The sequence below is a fragment of the Drosophila takahashii genome, unplaced genomic scaffold, assembly GCF_030179915.1.
Source record: "Drosophila takahashii strain IR98-3 E-12201 unplaced genomic scaffold, DtakHiC1v2 scaffold_25, whole genome shotgun sequence".
NCBI classification, from domain to species: domain Eukaryota; kingdom Metazoa; phylum Arthropoda; class Insecta; order Diptera; family Drosophilidae; genus Drosophila; species Drosophila takahashii.
In genome coordinates, this window is record NW_027221705.1 from 51,601 (window position 1) to 70,751 (window position 19,151).

A 19,151-nucleotide genomic window follows, 5' to 3' on the forward strand; every position below is an offset into this window, starting at 1 on the left:
TAGAACTTATTATTTCTTTAATATTCATATAACTCAATATTTTTTCATATCCATACTAGAACTTATTCTTTTTCCCATATCCATACTAGAACTTATAAATTTTCCCATATTCATATAACTAATTTTTTTCATATCCATACTAGAACATTATATTTTTGCCATATCTCTACAACTCATTTTATTCCATATCCATACTAGAACTTATTATTTCTTAAATATCCATATAACTTAATATTTTTCCATATCCATACCAGAACTTTTTATTTTTCCCATATCCATAGAACTAATTTTTTTCATATCCATACTAGAACCTAATTTTCTTCCTATATCCATATAACTTATTATTTACTATTACAATATAATTAATTTTTTCCATATCCATACTAGAGCTTATTATCTCTTCAATATCCATAAAACTCAATATTTTTTCATATCCATACTAGAACTGATTATTTTTCCCATATCCATACTAGAACTCAGTATTCTTCCCATATCCATACTACAACTTAGTATTTTTCCCATATGCATATAACTCATTATTTAGCATATCAATATAACTAATTTTTTTCCATATCCATACTAGAACTTATTATTTCTTTAATATCCATATAACTCAATATTTTTTTATATCCATACTAGAACTTATTATTTTTCCCATATCCATACTAGAACTTATAAATTTTCCCATATTCATATAACTAATTTTTTTCATATCCATACTAGAACATTAAATTTTTTGCCATATCTATATAACTCATTTTATTCCATATCCATACTAGAACTTATTATTTCTTTAATATCCATATAACTCAATATTTTTTCATATCCATACTAGAACTTATCATTTTTCCCATATTCATATAACTCATTTTTCCATATCCATACTAGAACTCTGTATTCTTTTCCATATCCATATAACTCATTTTTTTTTCATATCCATACTAGAAATTATTATTTTTCCCATATCCACATAACTCATTTTTTTCATATCCATACTAGAACTTGTTATTTTTCCCATATCCATATAACTCATTTTTTTCATATCCATACTAGAACTTAATATTATTTTCATATCCATATAACTCATGTTTGGACTTGGAATATTTTTATACACGTCACTAATAGGATGACGATTCAATCATCTATTTTAAGAGGAACATTACTTGCATATGTCTCTTACTTGCATGTTCGGACTTAGAATATTTTTATACACGTCACTAATAGGATGACGATTCAGTTGGCTACCTTAAGAGGTACATATACTTGCATATGTCTCTTACTTGTATGTTCGGACTTAGAATATTTTTATACACGTCACTAATAGGATGACGATTCAGTTGGCTACCTTAAGAGGTACATATACTTGCATATGTCTCTTATTTGCATGTTCGGACTTAGAATATTTTTATACGCGTCACTAATAGGATGACGATTCAGTTGGCTACCTTAAGAGGTACATATACTTGCATATGTCTCTTATTTGCATGTTCGGACTTAGAATATTTGTATACGCGTCACTAATAGGATGACGATTCAGTTGGCTACCTTAAGAGGTACATATACTTGCATATGTCTCTTACTTGTATGTTCGGACTTAGAATATTTGTATACACGTCACTAATAGGATGACGATTCAGTTGGCTACCTTAAGAAGTACATATACTTGCATATGTCTCTTATTTGCATGTTCGGACTTAGAATATTTTTATACGCGTCACTAATAGGATGACGATACATATGGCTACCATTGTTAAATATATTTAAATAAAATTTATTTAAATATAATTATTATTTTATATATATATATTTTATATATATATATATATTCTGACTTAAAAAAGCCAAACAAAATAAACACAATTAAATTTATGTTTATTATCGAATCATCAAGCAAAGGATAAGCTTCAGTGGATCGCAGTATGGCAGCTGCTCAACCACTTACAACACCTTGCCTGTTACAAAAGTCGTTTACAATTGATTCTAGGCTTTGTCATTGTATTAAATAATGCTTTTATATGTAACTAGCGCGGCATCAGGTGATCGAAGATCCTCCCAATTTACTATGTTACAAATTACATTGGCATCACATCCATTGTCGTTTATAAAGTAAATTATAAACTTTAAATGGTTTAGAAGCCATACAATGCAAATTGCCCCTTATTTATCATTGCAGTCCAGCACGGATACGACCTTAGAGGCGTTCAGGCATAATCCAACGGACGTAGCGTCATACCACTGTTCGCTCGAACAAGTATTGTGCCATTGGTCCGTACCTGCGGTTCCTCTCGTACTACGCAGGAATGCTGTCGCAACAACGTTTTGTCATTAGTAGGGTAAAACTAACCTGTCTCACGACGGTCTAAACCCAGCTCACGTTCCCTTGCATGGGTGAACAATCCAACGCTTGGTGAATTTTGCTTCACAATGATAGGAAGAGCCGACATCGAAGGATCAAAAAGCGACGTCGCTATGAACGCTTGGCCGCCACAAGCCAGTTATCCCTATGGTAACTTTTCTGACACCTCTTGTTAAAAACTCTTTAAACCAAAAGGATCGATAGGCCGAGCTTTTGCTGTCCCTGTGTGTACTGAACACCGAGATCAAGTCAGCATTTGCCCTTTTGCTCTATGTGTGGTTTCTGTCCGCACTGAGCTGGCCTTGGGACACCTCCGTTATTATTTGAGAGATGTACCGCCCCAGTCAAACTCCCTACCTGGCAATGTCCTTGAATTGGATCATACCTGAGTAATTGGAGTTATACCAAATTTTCAAATCAAAAATACATAAATGCACCGTTTTATTAAAGAATTTGTTTGCGATTATATAACAAACTCGTGATACTTTGATCAAGAAGCTTGCATCAAAACCCAATACCATAAGATATAATAAATATATCCGTATAATGGCTAGGAAATGATACACGTTCCATTTAATCAAGTAAGTAAGGAAACAATAAGAGTAGTGGTATTTCATTGACGATACCAAACCGAAGTCTAATATCTCCCACTTATTCTACACCTCTTATGTCTCCTTACACTGCCAGATTAGAGTCAAGCTCAAAAGGGTCTTCTTTCCCCGCTAATTATTCCAAGCCCGTTCCCTTGGCTGTGGTTTCGCTAGATAGTAGATAGGGACAGTAGGAATCTCGTTAATCCATTCATGCGCGTCACTAATTAGATGACGAGGCATTTGGCTACCTTAAGAGAGTCATAGTTACTCCCGCCGTTGACCCGCGCTTACTTGAATTTCTTCACTTTGACATTCAGAGCACTGGGCAGAAATCACATTGTGTCAACACCCGCTAGGGCCATCACAATGCTTTGTTTTAATTAGACAGTCGGATTCCCCAAGTCCGTGCCAGTTCTGAATTGATTGTTAATTGATAATCGTTATAATTAATAAGAACTAATTGGTTTGACCCAATTAGTATTCTTAAAAATTTTAGCAAGAAAGTTCCACAATTGGCTACGTAACTAACTATCCGGGGAACAAGTAACTAACATAAATGCTAGAAACTCTATTTACCCAGAACGAGCACATAAACCATGTTATTGTTTCCCAATCAAGCCCGACTATCTCAATCTTCAGAGCCAATCCTTATCCCGAAGTTACGGATCTAATTTGCCGACTTCCCTTACCTACATTATTCTATCGACTAGAGACTCTTCACCTTGGAGACCAGCTGCGGATATTGGTACGGCCTGTTGAGAAGTTTGCGTGTCCCCACCATAAATTTTCAAGGTCCGAGGAGAAAATATCGACACAACAGTATATGTCATGCTCTTCTAGCCCATCTACCATATCTCTCTGCGAAAGACTTCCATGGTAGTACGGCTATAAAACAGAAAAGAAAACTCTTCCGATATCTCTCGACGGCTTCTTTATGGTCGTTCCTGTTGCCAGGATGAGCACGAGGCCCATATTTAATAACAAACGGATACTCAACAGGTTACGGAATTGGAACCGTATTCCCTTTCGTTCAAAATTATTCAAGTATATTATATTAGCTTGATTTGTATATATTGCGTTTTTGGTTTTACTTGAAAATTTTCGGCTTTCGCCTTGAACTTAGGACCGACTAACTCGTGATCAACCACTGTTCACACGAAACCCTTCTCCACTTCAGTCCTCCAAGGTCTCATTCGATTATTTGCTACTACCACCAAGATCTGTACCAATGGCAGCTCCATGCAGGCTTACGCCAAACACTTCTACGCATACCATTGTACCTTCCTACTCACTAAAGTTTCAAAATTTATATCACAAGTAATATAAATCATCTACTTTAGCGGTAATGTATAGGTATACAACTTAAGCGCCATCCATTTTAAGGGCTAGTTGCTTCGGCAGGTGAGTTGTTACACACTCCTTAGCGGATTTCGACTTCCATGATCACCGTCCTGCTGTTTTAAGCAACCAACGCCTTTCATGGTATCTGCATGAGTTGTTAATTTGGGCACCGTAACATTACGTTTGGTTCATCCCACAGCGCCAGTTCTGCTTACCAAAAGTGGCCCACTGGGCACATTATATCATAACCTTAAACTTCATATCAAGAAAGTTAAGGTTCTTACCCATTTAAAGTTTGAGAATAGGTTAAGATCGTTTCGACCCTAAGGCCTCTAATCATTCGCTTTACCAGATAAGATTATTTTATATAATATTAAAATGCACCAGCTATCCTGAGGGAAACTTCGGAAGGAACCAGCTACTAGATGGTTCGATTGGTCTTTCGCCCCTATACTCAATTCTGACAATCGATTTGCACGTCAGAACTGTTTCGGTCTTCCATCAGGGTTTCCCCTGACTTCAACCTGATCAAGTATAGTTCACCATCTTTCGGGTCACAGCATATATGCTCAAGGTACGTTCCAGTTAGAGGCATAAATAATATAAATATCATTATACATAACTATATAGAACGCCCCGGGATTGTGTTAATTAGCTATAAATAGTTAAAAAACTAATCCCATTATTAGTCAAGTTAATTACGCTATTAGGTTTATATCCCAATAACTTGCACATATGTTAGACTCCTTGGTCCGTGTTTCAAGACGGGTCCCGAAGGTATCCTGAATCTTTCGCATTGTTAATCCTACAAGTGCATATAATAAACACAAAAATCAATGATAATCATGCCATTATATAATTCCGAAAAATTAACGCACTGTATTCATATAAATCTATCAGCACTTTATCAAATTAATAACATTTATTCTGTGTTAAAATGCAAGCAATTTAATTTGAATAAACTATAAGTTATATTTTATGATAAATTTGGTATGCTAATAGATTACAATGTCCTTATATGGAAAAAATGCACACTATTATCATAATATTGTTTAAATATTACAATTTTAATGATGAATTTTCCATAACGGATATTCAGGTTCATCGGGCTTAACCTCTAAGCAGTTTCACGTACTGTTTAACTCTCTATTCAGAGTTCTTTTCAACTTTCCCTCACGGTACTTGTTTACTATCGGTCTCATGGTTATATTTAGTTTTAGATGGAGTTTACCACCCACTTAGTGCTGCACTATCAAGCAACACGACTCTTTGGAAACATCATCTAGTAATCATTAACGTTATACGGGCCTGGCACCCTCTATGGGTAAATGGCCTCATTTAAGAAGGACTTAAATCGTTAATTTCTCATACTAGAATATTGACGCTCCATACACTGCATCTCACATTTGCCATATAGACAAAGTGACTTAGTGCTGAACTGATTTCTTTTCGCTCGCCGCTACTAAGAAAATCCTTGTTAGTTTCTTTTCCTCCCCTAATTAATATGCTTAAATTCAGGGGGTAGTCCCATATGAGTTGAGGTTGTATATAACTTCTATTTGCAATTAATTCTTTATATATAATGATAAAACATTTTATTAAATTCGTTTAAAGCTGACGTATATATATATTAATGGCATTTATTTGTAACGAATTAACGAAGAATAATAATATTGTCAACGTTTTTCATATTTCAAATCATTAATAAGAGACAATTCTAGATAATATTTTATGCTAGACATTTCTCAGTATTATTTGATTGAAAAAGAAAATATTCCTCTTCGTTTTTCTCAAAGTTTAATTACTATTGTGAGATAATGTTTTTCATATATTTGTTAATATTATGAATAAAATAATTAAATTATTTTTATCCAATAATATACCATATGCTTATAAAATTTTATTATAAAATTTGTATAAACAACTTAATTAGCATAGTCTTACAACCCTCAACCATATGTAGTCCAAGCAGCACTATAAAATTAATTAAAGTACATAACAGCATGGACTGCGATATGCGTTCAAAATGTCGATGTTCATGTGTCCTGCAGTTCACACGATGACGCACAGTTTGCTGCGTTCTTCATCGACCCATGAGCCGAGTGATCCACCGCTTAGAGTTTTATAATATTGGTTTTAAATTTGGTCAAATATGTTTTTATTGAAAGAAATTAAAAATACACCATTTTACTGGCATATATCAATTCCTTCAATAAATGTATTTATATACCTAAAATAAATGCTGCGAAATGTCTTAGTTTTATATAAACAATATATATCAAAGTATTATTTGTAATGGCATTTGTTTGTTAATATATATTGATAATTTTATATAAAACATTAACCTGAAACCAGGTACAACATTGTATATTTTAGGTTGTTGCATTATCCAATGTATGATCATCATCAAATTAGTTGGCCAATACATCTCGCAACGCGTGTATATTATGGTCCATATACACACAAAAGTTTATAATAAATATATAAAATATATTTTATTATATTAATAATTCGATTTGCTTGTTCGAATTTTATGTTTGTTTCTATTTAATTTATTTGTAATAATATTATATTATTACAATATTTCGATTTGCTTGTTCGAAATTTATTTGATCTTTTACTTTTAAGATCATATTTTTGGTATAATTATTATTATAAATAATATGTATATATATATATATATTGGTAATTTGTATTAAATTTGTATTAACAAATTTTTTTATTAACGGTAAGGATATTATACAATAATGATCCTTCCGCAGGTTCACCTACGGAAACCTTGTTACGACTTTTACTTCCTCTAAATAATCAAGTTCGGTCAACTTTTGCGAAACAACCGTAACACACAAGGCGTCACAGTGATCACGTCCGGAGACCTCACTAAATAATTCAATCGGTAGTAGCGACGGGCGGTGTGTACAAAGGGCAGGGACGTAATCAATGCGAGTTAATGACTCACACTTACTGGGAATTCCAAGTTCATGTGAACAGTTTCAGTTCACAATCCCAAGCATGAAAGTGGTTCAGCGGTTTACCCGGACCTCTCGGTCTAGGAAATACACGTTGATACTTTCATTGTAGCGCGCGTGCAGCCCAGGACATCTAAGGGCATCACAGACCTGTTATTGCTCAATCTCATTATTGCTAGACGCAATTTGTCCATTTAAGAAGCTAGTGTCCTTATAATGGGACAAACCAACAGGTACGGCTCCACTTATATAAACACATTCAAACACAATAAACATTTTACTGCCACCATGAATGAAGGCTATATAAGCTTCAACACCATAATCCTGAAGATATCTATTTAATATATTTGAGTCTCGTTCGTTATCGGAATTAACCAGACAAATCACTCCACGAACTAAGAACGGCCATGCACCACCACCCATAGATTCGAGAAAGAGCTATCAATCTGTCTTACACACTTATGTTCGGACCTGGTAAGTTTTCCCGTGTTGAGTCAAATTAAGCCGCAGGCTCCACTCCTGGTGGTGCCCTTCCGTCAATTCCTTTAAGTTTCAGCTTTGCAACCATACTTCCCCCGGAGCCCAAAAGCTTTGGTTTCCCGGGAAGCGACTGAGAGAGCCATAAAAGTAGCTACACCCAATTGCTAGCTGGCATCGTTTATGGTTAGAACTAGGGCGGTATCTGATCGCCTTCGAACCTCTAACTTTCGTTCTTGATTAATGAAAACATCTTTGGCAAATGCTTTCGCTTAAGTTAGTCTTACGACGGTCCAAGAATTTCACCTCTCGCGTCGTAATACTAATGCCCCCAAACTGCTTCTATTAATCATTACCTCTTGATCTGAAAACCAATGAAAGCAGAACAGAGGTCTTATTTCATTATCCCATGCACAGAATATTCAGGCATTTGAAGCCTGCTTTAAGCACTCTAATTTGTTCAAAGTAATTGTACCGGCCCACAATAACACTCGTTTAAGAGCACTAATGCAGGTTTTTAAATAGGAGGAACATATGAAAAAATACAAGTATTTAAACACATATAAGAACTCCACCGGTAATACGCTTACATACATAAAGGTATAGTACTAACCACAATTGTAAGTTGTACTACCCGTATGAAGCACAAGTTCAACTACGAACGTTTTAACCGCAACAACTTTAATATACGCTATTGGAGCTGGAATTACCGCGGCTGCTGGCACCAGACTTGCCCTCCAATTGGTCCTTGTTAAAGGATTTAAAGTGTACTCATTCCAATTACAGGGCCTCGGATATGAGTCCTGTATTGTTATTTTTCGTCACTACCTCCCCGAGCTGGGAGTGGGTAATTTACGCGCCTGCTGCCTTCCTTAGATGTGGTAGCCGTTTCTCAGGCTCCCTCTCCGGAATCGAACCCTGATTCCCCGTTACCCGTTGCAACCATGGTAGTCCTAGATACTACCATCAAAAGTTGATAGGGCAGACATTTGAAAGATCTGTCGTCGGTACAAGACCATACGATCTGCATGTTATCTAGAGTTCAACCAATATAACGATCTTGCGATCGCTTGGTTTTAGCCTAATAAAAGCACATGTCCCATAAGGTTCATGTTTTAATTGCATGTATTAGCTCTAGAATTACCACAGTTATCCAAGTAACTGTTAACGATCTAAGGAACCATAACTGATATAATGAGCCTTTTGCGGTTTCACTTTTAATTCGTGTGTACTTAGACATGCATGGCTTAATCTTTGAGACAAGCATATAACTACTGGCAGGATCAACCAGAATAATGTTTTCGTTCATATTTCATTCATATTTTTTGAATAGAAATTAGTAATATAAATATAATAGATTTTATTTCCATTTTATATGTTCGGTTTTTCTTAAATATTGATTTTAATTCAATATTTTTTTTTTGCTTTGTGAAATAATTCTATTTTAATTCGAATACGGCCATTTTTATATGGCATTCGTATACGTTCTTTAATTTTTACTTGTTTCGCCACTAATATAACAAGTTTATAATTGATGTTAAAGAAAAAGTACAACTTTTTTATAACACAATTTTCAATATATATTGTTCTTTCTATAAGTTTTTATTATATTATATATACATATTTCATTCTAAAATATCATTTTTGTTCAACATACATAATTATTGTATCCACACATGTACAATTTTTGTTTAACCAATATAAATATTGAGTTAAATCATTTGCATTTTGATGATAAATTTAAAATTTATCTTTTCCATATAACTCTCTGGTAATATATGATATAAAACCGAGCGCATATGAAATTATTTTGATCACTAATATTGCAATTATATTTTATTATAATGCTTTTTGTAAACACATTGTACCGGCAAGCGATACTCTGTGCCCAAACGACAGGGGATATAATAATTTAATATAAATTATCATATATACCTGCCACCAAAGATTAACGATAAAAGTCGGAAACAATTTGTTATTCTATATATAATAGAAACTTGACCTCTGTTTCACCTTATTATCATGGGTTTATAATATTAACCGCGTAGCCAAGTCTTAATTTCATTTAAGAAACAAATTTATACGGATAATATTTTGATTTTAATATATGTTGTTCTATTGATAACAAAAGTATATATTATAATATATTTTGTTCAATAGTAGATGGACTACTTACTGTACCATCCTTATTTTTTATTATTATTGATATACATTATATTGACAACAGCATATGATATTCATATGGTTTGTTCAATAATTAATTGGTGGACAACCACTGACCATCCTATAGTAGTTTTTGGCCACGACGTCTAAATATCGAAATTATTTAATTCCGTTTGCCACCCATACGATAGATATTAACTATCTATAATAATAATGTGTACGCATAAAATATTATATGTATATATATAGACCAACAGACAAGCACTTCACCCTATAGTAGTTTTTGGCCACGACGTCTATATATCGGGCATATTTAATTCTCTTTGCCACCCAACCAAAGATATTCACTTTTTTATATAAAGTATTATTTGATCATATTAATATAACCAATTATTTCTGCCATATTCATATAATTTCTTTATGAATTATTTTTTGGTCATATCCATATAATCTATATGCCGTATCCATATAATGAATACGGCATATCCATACAACTAGCCATATTTGTATGTCAATGTATATTTTATTATACATTTTTTTTCTTTATACATATAATATGGTATTTCCATATCGCTATAATTGAATTATATGTATAAGATATCATTTATATATAGCATTGCCAAAATAATATGATAAACATAAATTTTGAACAATACGGCCGGTCGGCGAGCACTGCCTCCCTATATATGTTTTTGGCCACGACGTCTAAATATTGGGTATTTTTCGTACTGCGGCCCCGGTGTATGTAAATTGGGCATATTTCGTACTGATGCCAACATATCTATATGACTCATTATTTTCTTCCATATCAATATAACTTCTTTTATTTCCATATTCAAGTAATTTCTTTATTTGCCATATCAATATAAAATATTTTTTGGTCATATTTATATAATCTATATGCCGTATCCATATAATGAATACGGCATATCCATACAACTAGCCATATTTGTATGTCAATGTATATTTTATTATACATTTTTTTTCTTTATACATATAATATGGTATTTCCATATCGCTATAATTGAATTATATGTATAAGATATCATTTATATATAGCATTGCCAAAATAATATGATAAACATAAATTTTGAACAATACGGCCGGTCGGCGAGCACTGCCTCCCTATATATGTTTTTGGCCACGACGTCTAAATATTGGGTATTTTTCGTACTGCGGCCCCGGTGTATGTAAATTGGGCATATTTCGTACTGATGCCAACATATCTATATGACTCATTATTTTCTTCCATATCAATATAACTTCTTTTATTTCCATATTCAAGTAATTTCTTTATTTGCCATATCAATATAAAATATTTTTTGGTCATATTTATATAATCTATATGCCGTATCCATATAATGAATACGGCATATCCATACAACTAGCCATATTTGTATGTCAATGTATATTTTATTATACATTTTTTTTCTTTATACATATAATATGGTATTTCCATATCGCTATAATTGAATTATATGTATAAGATATCATTTATATATAGCATTGCCAAAATAATATGATAAACATAAATTTTGAACAATACGGCCGGTCGGCGAGCACTGCCTCCCTATATATGTTTTTGGCCACGACGTCTAAATATTGGGTATTTTTCGTACTGCGGCCCCGGTGTATGTAAATTGGGCATATTTCGTACTGATGCCAACATATCTATATGACTCATTATTTTCTTCCATATCAATATAACTTCTTTTATTTCCATATTCAAGTAATTTCTTTATTTGCCATATCAATATAAAATATTTTTTGGTCATATTTATATAATCTATATGCCGTATCCATATAATGAATACGGCATATCCATACAACTAGCCATATTTGTATGTCAATGTATATTTTATTATACATTTTTTTTCTTTATACATATAATATGGTATTTCCATATCGCTATAATTGAATTATATGTATAAGATATCATTTATATATAGCATTGCCAAAATAATATGATAAACATAAATTTTGAACAATACGGCCGGTCGGCGAGCACTGCCTCCCTATATATGTTTTTGGCCACGACGTCTAAATATTGGGTATTTTTCGTACTGCGGCCCCGGTGTATGTAAATTGGGCATATTTCGTACTGATGCCAACATATCTATATGACTCATTATTTTCTTCCATATCAATATAACTTCTTTTATTTCCATATTCAAGTAATTTCTTTATTTGCCATATCAATATAAAATATTTTTTGGTCATATTTATATAATCTATATGCCGTATCCATATAATGAATACGGCATATCCATACAACTAGCCATATTTGTATGTCAATGTATATTTTATTATACATTTTTTTTCTTTATACATATAATATGGTATTTCCATATCGCTATAATTGAATTATATGTATAAGATATCATTTATATATAGCATTGCCAAAATAATATGATAAACATAAATTTTGAACAATACGGCCGGTCGGCGAGCACTGCCTCCCTATATATGTTTTTGGCCACGACGTCTAAATATTGGGTATTTTTCGTACTGCGGCCCCGGTGTATGTAAATTGGGCATATTTCGTACTGATGCCAACATATCTATATGACTCATTATTTTCTTCCATATCAATATAACTTCTTTTATTTCCATATTCAAGTAATTTCTTTATTTGCCATATCAATATAAAATATTTTTTGGTCATATTTATATAATCTATATGCCGTATCCATATAATGAATACGGCATATCCATACAACTAGCCATATTTGTATGTCAATGTATATTTTATTATACATTTTTTTTCTTTATACATATAATATGGTATTTCCATATCGCTATAATTGAATTATATGTATAAGATATCATTTATATATAGCATTGCCAAAATAATATGATAAACATAAATTTTGAACAATACGGCCGGTCGGCGAGCACTGCCTCCCTATATATGTTTTTGGCCACGACGTCTAAATATTGGGTATTTATCGTACTGCGGCTCCGGTGTATGTAAATTGGGCATATTTCGTACTGATGCCACCATATCCATATAACTTATTTTTTGTTCTATATCTATATAATTATCCATATCCACACTAGAATTTAGTATTTATCCATATCCATATAAATCATTATTTACCATATCAATATAAATAATATTTTTCCATATTCATACTAGAACTTATTATTTCTTTAATATTCATATAACTCAATATTTTTTCATATCCATACTAGAACTTATTCTTTTTCCCATATCCATACTAGAACTTATAAATTTTCCCATATTCATATAACTAATTTTTTTCATATCCATACTAGAACATTATATTTTTGCCATATCTCTACAACTCATTTTATTCCATATCCATACTAGAACTTATTATTTCTTAAATATCCATATAACTTAATATTTTTCCATATCCATACCAGAACTTTTTATTTTTCCCATATCCATAGAACTAATTTTTTTCATATCCATACTAGAACCTAATTTTCTTCCTATATCCATATAACTTATTATTTACTATTACAATATAATTAATTTTTTCCATATCCATACTAGAGCTTATTATCTCTTCAATATCCATAAAACTCAATATTTTTTCATATCCATACTAGAACTGATTATTTTTCCCATATCCATACTAGAACTCAGTATTCTTCCCATATCCATACTACAACTTAGTATTTTTCCCATATGCATATAACTCATTATTTAGCATATCAATATAACTAATTTTTTTCCATATCCATACTAGAACTTATTATTTCTTTAATATCCATATAACTCAATATTTTTTATATCCATCCTAGAACTTATTATTTTTCCCATATCCATACTAGAACTTCTAAATTTTCCCATATTCATATAACTAATTTTTTTCATATCCATACTAGAACATTAAATTTTTTGCCATATCTATATAACTCATTTTATTCCATATCCATACTAGAACTTATTATTTCTTTAATATCCATATAACTCAATATTTTTTCATATCCATACTAGAACTTATCATTTTTCCCATATTCATATAACTCATTTTTCCATATCCATACTAGAACTCTGTATTCTTTTCCATATCCATATAACTCATTTTTTTTCATATCCATACTAGAAATTATTATTTTTCCCATATCCACATAACTCATTTTTTTCATATCCATACTAGAACTTGTTATTTTTCCCATATCCATATAACTCATTTTTTTCATATCCATACTAGAACTTAATATTATTTTCATATCCATATAACTCATGTTTGGACTTGGAATATTTTTATACACGTCACTAATAGGATGACGATTCAATCATCTATTTTAAGAGGAACATTGACTTGCATATGTCTCTTACTTGCATGTTCGGACTTAGAATATTTTTATACACGTCACTAATAGGATGACGATTCAGTTGGCTACCTTAAGAGGTACATATACTTGCATATGTCTCTTACTTGTATGTTCGGACTTAGAATATTTTTATACACGTCACTAATAGGATGACGATTCAGTTGGCTACCTTAAGAGGTACATATACTTGCATATGTCTCTTATTTGCATGTTCGGACTTAGAATATTTTTATACGCGTCACTAATAGGATGACGATTCAGTTGGCTACCTTAAGAGGTACATATACTTGCATATGTCTCTTACTTGTATGTTCGGACTTAGAATATTTTTATACACGTCACTAATAGGATGACGATTCAGTTGGCTACCTTAAGAGGTACATATACTTGCATATGTCTCTTACTTGTATGTTCGGACTTAGAATATTTTTATACACGTCACTAATAGGATGACGATTCAGTTGGCTACCTTAAGAGGTACATATACTTGCATATGTCTCTTACTTGTATGTTCGGACTTAGAATATTTGTATACACGTCACTAATAGGATGACGATTCAGTTGGCTACCTTAAGAAGTACATATACTTGCATATGTCTCTTATTTGCATGTTCGGACTTAGAATATTTTTATACGCGTCACTAATAGGATGACGATACATATGGCTACCATTGTTAAATATATTTAAATAAAATTTATTTAAATATAATTATTATTTTATATATATATATTTTATATATATATATATTCTGACTTAAAAAAGCCAAACAAAATAAACACAATTAAATTTATGTTTATTATCGAATCATCAAGCAAAGGATAAGCTTCAGTGGATCGCAGTATGGCAGCTGCTCAACCACTTACAACACCTTGCCTGTTACAAAAGTCGTTTACAATTGATTCTAGGCTTTGTCATTGTATTAAATAATGCTTTTATATGTAACTAGCGCGGCATCAGGTGATCGAAGATCCTCCCAATTTACTATGTTACAAATTACATTGGCATCACATCCATTGTCGTTTATAAAGTAAATTATAAACTTTAAATGGTTTAGAAGCCATACAATGCAAATTGCCCCTTATTTATCATTGCAGTCCAGCACGGATACGACCTTAGAGGCGTTCAGGCATAATCCAACGGACGTAGCGTCATACCACTGTTCGCTCGAACAAGTATTGTGCCATTGGTCCGTACCTGCGGTTCCTCTCGTACTACGCAGGAATGCTGTCGCAACAACGTTTTGTCATTAGTAGGGTAAAACTAACCTGTCTCACGACGGTCTAAACCCAGCTCACGTTCCCTTGCATGGGTGAACAATCCAACGCTTGGTGAATTTTGCTTCACAATGATAGGAAGAGCCGACATCGAAGGATCAAAAAGCGACGTCGCTATGAACGCTTGGCCGCCACAAGCCAGTTATCCCTATGGTAACTTTTCTGACACCTCTTGTTAAAAACTCTTTAAACCAAAAGGATCGATAGGCCGAGCTTTTGCTGTCCCTGTGTGTACTGAACACCGAGATCAAGTCAGCATTTGCCCTTTTGCTCTATGTGTGGTTTCTGTCCGCACTGAGCTGGCCTTGGGACACCTCCGTTATTATTTGAGAGATGTACCGCCCCAGTCAAACTCCCTACCTGGCAATGTCCTTGAATTGGATCATACCTGAGTAATTGGAGTTATACCAAATTTTCAAATCAAAAATACATAAATGCACCGTTTTATTAAAGAATTTGTTTGCGATTATATAACAAACTCGTGATACTTTGATCAAGAAGCTTGCATCAAAACCCAATACCATAAGATATAATAAATATATCCGTATAATGGCTAGGAAATGATACACGTTCCATTTAATCAAGTAAGTAAGGAAACAATAAGAGTAGTGGTATTTCATTGACGATACCAAACCGAAGTCTAATATCTCCCACTTATTCTACACCTCTTATGTCTCCTTACACTGCCAGATTAGAGTCAAGCTCAAAAGGGTCTTCTTTCCCCGCTAATTATTCCAAGCCCGTTCCCTTGGCTGTGGTTTCGCTAGATAGTAGATAGGGACAGTAGGAATCTCGTTAATCCATTCATGCGCGTCACTAATTAGATGACGAGGCATTTGGCTACCTTAAGAGAGTCATAGTTACTCCCGCCGTTGACCCGCGCTTACTTGAATTTCTTCACTTTGACATTCAGAGCACTGGGCAGAAATCACATTGTGTCAACACCCGCTAGGGCCATCACAATGCTTTGTTTTAATTAGACAGTCGGATTCCCCAAGTCCGTGCCAGTTCTGAATTGATTGTTAATTGATAATCGTTATAATTAATAAGAACTAATTGGTTTGACCCAATTAGTATTCTTAAAAATTTTAGCAAGAAAGTTCCACAATTGGCTACGTAACTAACTATCCGGGGAACAAGTAACTAACATAAATGCTAGAAACTCTATTTACCCAGAACGAGCACATAAACCATGTTATTGTTTCCCAATCAAGCCCGACTATCTCAATCTTCAGAGCCAATCCTTATCCCGAAGTTACGGATCTAATTTGCCGACTTCCCTTACCTACATTATTCTATCGACTAGAGACTCTTCACCTTGGAGACCAGCTGCGGATATTGGTACGGCCTGTTGAGAAGTTTGCGTGTCCCCACCATAAATTTTCAAGGTCCGAGGAGAAAATATCGACACAACAGTATATGTCATGCTCTTCTAGCCCATCTACCATATCTCTCTGCGAAAGACTTCCATGGTAGTACGGCTATAAAACAGAAAAGAAAACTCTTCCGATATCTCTCGACGGCTTCTTTATGGTCGTTCCTGTTGCCAGGATGAGCACGAGGCCCATATTTAATAACAAACGGATACTCAACAGGTTACGGAATTGGAACCGTATTCCCTTTCGTTCAAAATTATTCAAGTATATTATATTAGCTTGATTTGTATATATTGCGTTTTTGGTTTTACTTGAAAATTTTCGGCTTTCGCCTTGAACTTAGGACCGACTAACTCGTGATCAACCACTGTTCACACGAAACCCTTCTCCACTTCAGTCCTCCAAGGTCTCATTCGATTATTTGCTACTACCACCAAGATCTGTACCAATGGCAGCTCCATGCAGGCTTACGCCAAACACTTCTACGCATACCATTGTACCTTCCTACTCACTAAAGTTTCAAAATTTATATCACAAGTAATATAAATCATCTACTTTAGCGGTAATGTATAGGTATACAACTTAAGCGCCATCCATTTTAAGGGCTAGTTGCTTCGGCAGGTGAGTTGTTACACACTCCTTAGCGGATTTCGACTTCCATGATCACCGTCCTGCTGTTTTAAGCAACCAACGCCTTTCATGGTATCTGCATGAGTTGTTAATTTGGGCACCGTAACATTACGTTTGGTTCATCCCACAGCGCCAGTTCTGCTTACCAAAAGTGGCCCACTGGGCACATTATATCATAACCTTAAACTTCATATCAAGAAAGTTAAGGTTCTTACCCATTTAAAGTTTGAGAATAGGTTAAGATCGTTTCGACCCTAAGGCCTCTAATCATTCGCTTTACCAGATAAGATTATTTTATATAATATTAAAATGCACCAGCTATCCTGAGGGAAACTTCGGAAGGAACCAGCTACTAGATGGTTCGATTGGTCTTTCGCCCCTATACTCAATTCTGACAATCGATTTGCACGTCAGAACTGTTTCGGTCTTCCATCAGGGTTTCCCCTGACTTCAACCTGATCAAGTATAGTTCACCATCTTTCGGGTCACAGCATATATGCTCAAGGTACGTTCCAGTTAGAGGCATAAATAATATAAATATCATTATACATAACTATATAGAACGCCCCGGGATTGTGTTAATTAGCTATAAATAGTTAAAAAACTAATCCCATTATTAGTCAAGTTAATTACGCTATTAGGTTTATATCCCAATAACTTGCACATATGTTAGACTCCTTGGTCCGTGTTTCAAGACGGGTCCCGAAGGTATCCTGAATCTTTCGCATTGTTAATCCTACAAGTGCATATAATAAACACAAAAATCAATGATAATCATGCCATTATATAATTCCGAAAAATTAACGCACTGTATTCATATAAATCTATCAGCACTTTATCAAATTAATAACATTTATTCTGTGTTAAAATGCAAGCAATTTAATTTGAATAAACTATAAGTTATATTTTATGATAAATTTGGTATGCTAATAGATTACAATGTCCTTATATGGAAAAAATGCACACTATTATCATAATATTGTTTAAATATTACAATTTTAATGATGAATTTTCCATAACGGATATTCAGGTTCATCGGGCTTAACCTCTAAGCAGTTTCACGTACTGTTTAACTCTCTATTCAGAGTTCTTTTCAACTTTCCCTCACGGTACTTGTTTACTATCGGTCTCATGGTTATATTTAGTTTTAGATGGAGTTTACCACCCACTTAGTGCTGCACTATCAAGCAACACGACTCTTTGGAAACATCATCTAGTAATCATTAACGTTATACGGGCCTGGCACCCTCTATGGGTAAATGGCCTCATTTAAGAAGGACTTAAATCGTTAATTTCTCATACTAGAATATTGACGCTCCATACACTGCATCTCACATTTGCCATATAGACAAAGTGACTTAGTGCTGAACTGATTTCTTTTCGCTCGCCGCTACTAAGAAAATCCTTGTTAGTTTCTTTTCCTCCCCTAATTAATATGCTTAAATTCAGGGGGTAGTCCCATATGAGTTGAGGTTGTATATAACTTTTATTTGCAATTAATTCTTTATATATAATGATAAAACATTTTATTAAATTCGTTTAAAGCTGACGTATATATATATTAATGGCATTTATTTGTAACGAATTAACGAAGAATAATAATATTGTCAACGTTTTTCATATTTCAAATCATTAATAAGAGACAATTCTAGATAATATT

General features: G+C 33.4%; 4 non-coding genes across 4 annotated transcripts; all 4 read right to left on the bottom strand.

Moving 5' to 3' along the window:
- Positions 1 to 1,878: 1,878 nt before the first annotated feature.
- LOC138914516 (large subunit ribosomal RNA) lies at positions 1,879 to 5,835 on the bottom strand. The gene has a single exon (XR_011420361.1). It is a non-coding gene; the product is annotated as a large subunit ribosomal RNA (ribosomal RNA).
- Positions 5,836 to 6,233: 398 nt separating this feature from the next.
- LOC138914521 (5.8S ribosomal RNA) lies at positions 6,234 to 6,412 on the bottom strand. The gene has a single exon (XR_011420366.1). It is a non-coding gene; the product is annotated as a 5.8S ribosomal RNA (ribosomal RNA).
- A 623-nt stretch (positions 6,413 to 7,035) lies between these two features.
- LOC138914510 (small subunit ribosomal RNA) lies at positions 7,036 to 9,030 on the bottom strand. Its single transcript, XR_011420355.1, has one exon. It is a non-coding gene; the product is annotated as a small subunit ribosomal RNA (ribosomal RNA).
- A 5,980-nt stretch (positions 9,031 to 15,010) lies between these two features.
- Positions 15,011 to 18,967, bottom strand: LOC138914517 (large subunit ribosomal RNA). Its single transcript, XR_011420362.1, has one exon. It is a non-coding gene; the product is annotated as a large subunit ribosomal RNA (ribosomal RNA).
- Between the last annotated feature and the right edge of the window lie 184 nt (positions 18,968 to 19,151).